Source organism: Aegilops tauschii, chromosome 2, assembly GCF_002575655.3.
Source record: "Aegilops tauschii subsp. strangulata cultivar AL8/78 chromosome 2, Aet v6.0, whole genome shotgun sequence".
Classification (NCBI taxonomy): Eukaryota; Viridiplantae; Streptophyta; class Magnoliopsida; order Poales; family Poaceae; genus Aegilops; species Aegilops tauschii.
The window spans coordinates 72,049,453-72,058,312 of NC_053036.3; the positions used below are offsets into that span (position 1 = coordinate 72,049,453).

Below are 8,860 nucleotides of genomic sequence, written 5' to 3' on the forward strand. Positions count from 1 at the left end.
GTCCCCATGATTAAATTCTCGCCGGCAGCCCCCCAAGCGGCGAAAAAAATGCCTCCTGGGAGACTCAACGGCTGGAGATGCTCTGAGTTAGCTAGCTCCGGCTGGTCGTGCCATGATATTGCGCTGCACAAAGAAGAAAGAAAATAAAAACGCATAAAACAAATAATGATAGAAAATTGCACATGATTGACAGAAAATGCATTGTTTCATAATATGATGCAAAAATAAGCATACAGTAGTGCAACTTTTACACAACGGTATGAATCACAGACATATTGCTTAAAAATTGAGTGAGTGTATATCCATGTTACGGGGGCTAATATTTAATAGGCGCCTATTCTTTTGGGCGTTCAGTCAAAATACACACAATTTACATGAAAATTACATCATTTTATATTAGGCAAGAATAAGCTTGCAATAGTGTAATTTTCACCCAAAAAAGTTCTCTAATATTAAATGAATTAATGTCATTGGTATTACCCTTAAAGGATAATTAAAAAATAAATCATGACAAAATTTGCACACAATTAACAAAAAAAAATTGCGCTCTTTTACAATATGCAAGAATAAGCATATAAAAGTGATTTCACAAAACAAAAGTTTTCCAGAACGGATAAATTAGTAGCATTAGTATTGCCCTAAAAGAAGAATCAAAATGAAATAAGTACTAAAATAAAATCAGAATAATGAAGTTTTCTACGGAAGAATGAATTGGTGATGTTGGTATTACCCTTAAGGAAGAAAAAAATGAAATAAATACTAAAAATAAAAATAATAAAGTTTTCTAAGAAAGAATTAATTAATGGTGTTGACATTATCCATGAAGAAACAAAAAGTAAAACAAAATCAAAATAATGAAGTTTTCGAAGAAAGAATGAATGAGTGACATCGGTATTACCCTTAAAAAAGAAGAAAAATGAAATAATAACTAAAACAAAATCAAAATAATCAAGTTTTCTAAGAAAGAATGAATGAGTGACATTGGTATTACCCTTAAAAAATAAGGAAAATGAAATAATAACTAAAACAAAATCAAAATAATCAAGTTTTCTAAAAAAGAAAGAATTATTGGATATTGTATTGCCTTTTAAGAAGAAAGAAAATAAAAGAACACAAATAATGACAAATTTTGCACACAATTTACATATAAATTACTCTTTATAATATGCAAGAATAAGCATTTAATACTAGAATTTTCACAAAAAAAGGTTTCAAGATGAAAGGAATTACTGACATTGGTATTACTATTAAACAAACAAAGAAATTGAAACAAAAAATGAAGTTTCCTAGGAATTAATTAATTAGTTAGTGGCATTGGTACTCGCCTAACATCGGGAAAAATTTGCACACTAATTATAAATAATTTGCATGTATACATTCATGTTATACTCCATGTTTAAATAAGAAAACACCAATGATGAAGATTAATCGTTTCTCAAGATATTAAAAATAAATTGCATCTTATGTCGATGGTGGCATCTTCATCAACACCCATGTCCACGCGCGCGCGCGCACACACACACGGAGAGAAAGAAAGAAAAACTGAAGAAAAAAAATGAAGACACAAAAAAAGACATAGAAAACACATTCGGATTCCTACATATACATGATAGAGAAAATTCATAAAAGTATATTTAAATTCAATTCAAAACGAGCTTGTTGAATTGATCTAAATTAGTCTGCACTAACACGGCCCATTAATACTATCGGCCGCTGCGTCACCTCTCCTGCGCGCACTAGCCGCAAGTTTTTTTTTCGAGAGTATGCCAATGGCATACCGTACTTTTATAGAAGGCAGAATAATATGTACAAGATCGCTAATGGGATGCGAATAACTCGTAGGGGGAACCCACTCAACGCCTACGCCCTAGCTACTATGGCTACTCTCTCGCGAAAGGGTCTAAAGCACCAACTCCGCCTAGAGCGGCCTTCCTCCAATCATCTATCTCATCTAGGATCTCTGTCTTAAGTTGCACAGCCGATCTTTGCCTCGAAACATTGTTGAAAACTCGCGCATTGCGCTGCTTCCAAAGGGCCCATGCAATTAAGATCGTGATGGAGTCGAATCCTCTTCTGAGCTTGCCATTGAAATGTCTCCTTTGGTTGAGCCACCATTGCAGGAAGGTGACATCAGTAGATGGGATTTGAATGTTGAGTTTCCACTCGTTGAAGCATGAGTGCCACACCTCTCTCGCATAGCCACAATGAGCAAGGATGTGATCGGGGTTGTGCTCATCTTGCAGGCACGTGTAACAGGCCGACGTCATGTCTTGGAGACCGTGCCGAGCGCAACGATCAGAGGTCCAGAGTCGGTGTTGGCTGGCGAGCCACATGAATATTTTGCACTTAAGCGGCGCCCAACTTCGCCAAATGCAGCCTGCGGTGGGGGTTTTGACTTGCCCCATGCAAAGCCACTTGTACGTGGAGCTTGCATTGTAATTACCAGACGCGTGACAAGGCCAAGTGAATTGGTCATGCTCCTCCAGGTTCCTCTCCACTGTGTTGATGGCTTGGCATAGAGAGTAGACTTGCATGTGGCCCAAGAAAGATAGCTCCCCTTGCACATCAAGCGTCCATGCATTGTCATTAAGCGCGTCTCTCACAGTTCTCCTGTTTTTGTTCTTCATGCTGACCATCTCGTGGAGTAACGGGGCAATGTCAGCAACCGTAGTGCCGTGAATCCAACGATCTTTCCAAAAGAGGACTTTTGATCGCTCCCCCACCTTGATTTTGACGAAGCTGTTGAAGACCTCTCGCGCTTGGTCATCCACTATCATGTTTAACCCTTGCCAGGGCCTGCTCGGATCAGATCTTCTCAGCCATTCCCATCGCACATGAAGTGCCAGCGCTTGCAGTGCTAGGTTCTTCACACCTAGGCCTCCGAATGATGTAGGTTTGCAAACTGCGTCCCAAGCGACAAGGCATTGTCCACCATGGCTCTTCTCTTTGCCAGCCCCAAAAGAAGCATCCACCAGCTGCAAGTTACATGCGTGCATGCATGCATGTGGTAGTGTAGGTGTGCAGAGTTTGGAGAAAAGAAATCGACTGACCTTATTTCATTTTGTCAGTCGACTGATAGCTGAAGTGACGTGGTTCACACCACATTCGCACGTGTCCAATCACACCAACCACGAGAAGGGTCACAACTATCGTCTTTGCCATTGCCATGCAGGATTGCAGCTACCATCACACACCCCGCACTGTTAGCACATAATAATATATTTTCTCAAAGACAAAAATTCACTATAGGGCCTATTACTTGCGCCGGCGCCCACTTCAGTCCCTGTGGTTACAAATACCCGAAATACAGTCACCAAACTTGCACTTGAAGGTCATCTATGGTCCATTATACGGCTTGTTATACGTACATGCTGATTTGGCCCGAGTCAAATGCCGCCAAGTGTGCATTGACTGCCACGTCTGCCAGCTCGCTCGAATACGCATGCACGCAGGGTTTTTTTTTGTTGCAAAATTGCCAGAACAAAAGATCTCCTCCCCCACTGCCTTGGGGGCGGCCTGCGGGCTCCTCTTCTGGCTCTGGGCGTTGAGGCGGCCGGCCGACGACCCGATGCGTGGCATCCCAGGTAACATGGGGTGGCCGGTGGTGGGCGATACCTTCGCCTTCATCGCCGCCTTCTCGAACCCGGCCAGCATCCTGAGCTTCTTGCGCGAGAGGCAGGCGAGGTACGACAAGGTGTTCAAGACATACGTGCTGGGGCGGACGACAGTGTTCATGACGGGGCGGGAGGCGGCCAAGATCCTGCTGTCCGGCAAGGACGGCGTGGTGAGCCTCAACCTCTTCTACACCGGCAAGCAGGTGCTGGGCCCCACCAGCCTTCTCACCACCAACGGCGACGAGCACCGGCGGCTGCGCCGGCTCATCGCGCAGCCCCTCTCCGTGGACGCTTTACGGAAGCACTTCGCCTTCATCGACGGCCTCGCTGTGCAGATCCTCGGCTCCAGGTCCAGCCGCGTGCTCATCCTCGACGAGGCCTCGCAGTTCATGCTCAAGGTCATCGCCAACATGCTCGTCAGCCTGGAGCCGGAGGGCCCCGAGTAGGAGGAGTTCCGGGCAAACTTCAAGGCCATGATCTCCTCCTCCTTCACATCGCTGCCGCTCAAGCTCCCCGGATAGCCTTCCATCGCGGCCTCGACGGCCGGAACCGGATGTACGCCATGCTGGACGCGGTGATCGTGTGCCGCAGGGCCGGCGAGGTCCGCGAGTACTTCCTCCAGACGCTCCTCATGAAGTACACCCGCGGCCAGCAAGCCAGCGCCGCGTCTGACCCAACGGAGGAGGAGAAGCTGACCGACGCGCAGCTCAAGGACAACATCCTGACGCTGCTGGTGGCTGGCCACGACACCACCACGGCGGGCCAGACCTGGCTCGTCAAGTTCCTCGGCGAGAACCCCGAGGTGCTCGCCAAGCTCAGGGAGGAGCACATGGCGATCCGGGCGGCGCACGACGGTGATGACACACAGCACCTGTGGTGGTCGGACCTGAGCAGCATGCCGTACACGACCAAGGTGATGAACGAGACGCTGCGGCGGGCCACCATCCTGCCGTGGTACTCGCGCAAGGCCTCGCAGGACTTTAGCATCGATGGGTTCCAGGTGGCCAAGGGCGCGTCGGTGAACCTGGACGTGGTGTCCATCCACCACGACGCCGCCGTCTTCGCCGACCCCGAGCGCTTCGACCCAGACAGATTCGACGTGCGTGCGCCGTGACCCTGGCTTCCTTTCTTCCTCGTCTCCGGAGAGCAGCCCAGCTAGCTGACGGCTCGACTGACTTTGTGCAATGCATGTATGCAGGGGTCGCTGAAGCCGTACAGCTTCCTGGGGTTCGGCAGCAGGCCGCGGATGTGCCCAGGGATGAGCCTCGCCAAGCTCGAGATCTGCGTCTTTGCCCATCACCTAGTCTGCACATACGAGTGATTCGCTGTCCCCCGCCGGCGAACTCTGCCGCCGGCCACCGTGTCCAATGTCTAGCTCTGACGTTTGTTTTCTGTGCAGCTGGAAGGCACTGGAGGATGACGCCTCGGTGCAGCCGACGCTGGTGCGCATGCCCAATAACAAGTACCCCATCCTCGCCACCGCCCTCCCCTGACTCCGACCCCAACTCCGATGATGGTGAGGCGGCGACATCTGCTTTCAGCCTGTGTAGTTACTCTACTGATGCTGTCATCGGCATGTGTACACAGGGAGCGATATTTTCAGGCTATTTGTATTGTACTCCTATAATGGACCAACTATATGTAAACTTTACTTATACTGTAATTAGCAATGTCAAACGTGCAAGAACCTTTACTTGGTACAAAAAAATCATCCTAAAAAAAGGTACAAAAAAATCCACACAACCACGCATATATGGATGAACAGCTCATGAAGTTATTAAACAAGGAACAACAACTGAGCAAAAAATCTACAACGCTCTCAACCCAGGGGGTGCGCTCTCCACACTGGCTCGGTCGGACCAGGGGTGCGCTCGGTCCGACCAGGTGGGAGGATCTTTTAATAACTAGCAATTTTGCAAAAAAAAAACCTGCGTGCATGTGTATTCGAGCGAGCTGGCACATGTGGCAGTCAGCGTACAGTTGGCAGCCGTTGACTCAGGCCAGATCAGCGAATACGTATAGCAAACCGTACATTGGACCGTAGATGACCCTCAAGTGCAAGTTTGGTGACTGTATTTCGGGTCTTTGTAACCACTAGGACTAAAGTGGGCACCAGCGCAAGTTAAAGGCCTTGTAGTGAATTTTTATCTTTCTCAAATGATATGTCACACGTGTGGTACGAAGCACTTCGGCTCTGGCTTTTTTACAACTGAAGTCGTCATCAGAAAAAAAAACCAAGAAAAAAATAAAAGAGATAAATACACCCACGGTCACTGTAATTGCGTCGAAAGCATGATACGGTCACCCAACTTTGAAATACGCTCGTTACGGTCACTGAATATGACGGGACGTGAAAATACGGTCACTGTAGCGAGTACGCGATGCGTACACGCAGTTTGACCACGTGTTGACCGCTCGTTGGGGACAGGTGCCGAACCGTGGAGGCGCGGCTATGGAAATAAGCAAAAAAGCCCTCAGGCATCACTGTATCCCCCATTCATCCCTCCTCCACTCAACTTGCATGTTTGTCTTTGTTGCTAGAGAAAGGGGGCGCTGCATAGGCGACTCCGCCCCACCGATCATTGGAGGGTTGAGGAGGCGACGACCAGATTTCGTGCGTGGTTGAGGAGGCGCCGCCGCCGCGCGCCTTCGCCACTCGTGGGAGGCAGCGGTGATGTCCCCTGTTCGTCGTGCAGAAGGGGCGGCGGCCCCCATGTATAGTAAGTCCCCTAAACTGAAGAATCCCGTTTTTTCGGCATTTTCATGCTGAAAAACCCTCCTTTTCGGCCCGCATTGCCTTACTAGATGTGTTGTAGTTGGTAGATAGGCCGGATTCTGCTAGGGTTTTGGCATGGGATTTGGGGGTACGAGAATTGGGGCTTAGGGTTTTAGATGTTCAAATAAATTGATGCTCATGTGGAGAAGTCATGTCGATCCTGATGTATGTTGTATATGTGTTGCTGTCTCAGGCCGTCGAAGCAGCAATTTCTCTGCGGAAATCAATCATGGTGGGTTTTTTGTTGGGCATGGAAGGAACCGTGCTTATGTTAATGGCCGTGCCATTTGGTATGATCATGTGGAGAAGGTTACTTGGTCACCAATTTTAATTGAAAGCCTAGTTGAGGAAATTGGCTATGAGATGGCTGGCAGGCTCAAGGTTTTCTACTGTGTCCCCATTCTTACACCCAGTACTAATGGTCTGAGGGAACTGAGTGATGATGAGTAGACAGATAGAATGATGGTGTTTGTTGATATTGGGCACCACTTCTTTAGCATCTACCTGGATCATGATGAAAGCTTTCAGGCTAATCAAGATGAATATGATGTTGTCCACAATCCAAGAGCACATTTGCCTCCAGTCTTCATCCCTGCAAAGAGAGTTCCCAGCAGTAGTGCACACACTGAAAAGGTTCAGGCAGAAACAGAGCATGCAGAGGCAGGGGCAGATGCAGAGCTAGAGACAGGGGCACCTATTCCTCTCCAGGTTATATTCCCTAATGGTGATGCAGATGAGGACGTGAATCAGTTTGAGTTTGTGAGGAGGCCATCAACACAGCAAGGTTTGGGTAATCAGATGGAGGAAGCAGAGCCATTTGTAGTGCAACAACCAAGTCATCACAAAGATAATGAAATGCAAGCAGATCCAGTTGTAGGAAGCACATCAATGAGGAGGAGTACTAGGCAGACCAAAATCAGTTATGCAATGGAAGAAGATTATGCAGCTAGTGACACAGATGATGAGGATTATGACCCTGGATTAATTATAGACAGTGACAGTGAGATTGGCAATGATGATGATGACTTGTATGCAGATAGTGTAGATGAGGATGAACCAGAACAGAAACAGGAGAACAAATCAAATGAGAGAGGAAAGCAGAAAGGAAATCAAGTCCAAACTAAAGCTCAAGACAAAGGAAAACAGAAGTATAATTTAGATGAAGACTTGTCTGAAGGTGAAGATTTGTGGGCACCTGATTCAGATGATGAAGAGTTGCACTTGGAGTTCAAAACTTTCAGACCAGAGGATCTACACAGGCCAAAATTCCTTGTAGGCCATGTCTTTGAGAGTGTAGAACTACTGGGGACAGCAATTATAGAGTACTCCTGCCAGAACAGAGTTGATATCAATCTGCCTGTCAATGATAGGAAAAGACTTAAAGCAAAGTGCGATGATGAATGCACATGATATTTGTGGGCATCATATGACAACAGGACCAAGGCATTCATGGTGAAGAGATATGTGCATGAGCACACATGCAACAAGAAGTGGAAGATTAGGGCTTTCACATCTAAATTCTTAGCACTGAAGTACTTAGAGAGCTTTAGATCTGATCAAGATATGAACTTGATGAATTTCTCTAGGGTTGTCCAGAAGGAATGGCACATGACACCTGGTAGGATGAAACTCCATAGGGCAAGGAGAATGGCTATGAAAATAATTTATGGTGATGAAGAAGGGCAGTATAAGCTTCTCTGGAATTATGCACACGAGGTTAGGAAAGCAACCCTGGCTCATCTTTCTATGTCTCCCTTGGTAATGGAACGTTCAGTAAGTTGTACATGTGCCTAGATGCATGCAAGAGAGGATTTCTAGAAGGTTGCAGACCTGTCATCTTTCTTGATGGTTGTCACATTAAGACTAAATACAGAGGTCAACTGCTTGCAGTTGTTGGGGTAGATCCAAATAACTGCATTTTTTCAATTGCAATAGCTGTGGTTGAAGTTGAGGACATCCCTAACTGGGCATGGTTTCTTGACACACTTAAAAGAGATCTAGGCATCATAAACACTAAACCTTGGACAATCATGTCAGACAAACAAAAGGGGGTCATCAATGTAGTTGAAGAATTGTTCCCTGAGTCAGAACACAGATTTTGCGTTAGGCACATGTGGCAGAACTTTCAACAGTCTTTCAAGGGTGATATCTTGAAGAATCAACTGTGGAAGATAGCTAGGAGCAACACAGTGCAGCTATATGAGCAGAGCATGCATGAAATGAAGATTCTTAATGAAGATGCCCACAACTGGCTGCATGAGTTAGAGCCTGAAACTTGGGTCAAAGCTTTCCAGAGTGACTTGCCAAAATGTGATATCTTGCTTAAGAACAACTGTGAGGTATTCAACGGGTAACCCCATCTTCTATGATCAACATTTGTGAAGTATTCAATAGGTAACACCATCTTCTACAATGTAGAAGAGAAGAGGAATTGGGGAGAGCTGAAGAGGCAGCAAGAAGGTAACATGAG

At 46.5% G+C, this 8,860-nt stretch overlaps 1 pseudogene; it reads left to right on the forward strand.

The window, feature by feature from the left end:
• Positions 1-2,204: 2,204 nt before the first annotated feature.
• LOC109784491 (abscisic acid 8'-hydroxylase 2-like) lies at positions 2,205-5,107 on the forward strand (annotated as a pseudogene).
• Positions 5,108-8,860: the final 3,753 nt, after the last annotated feature.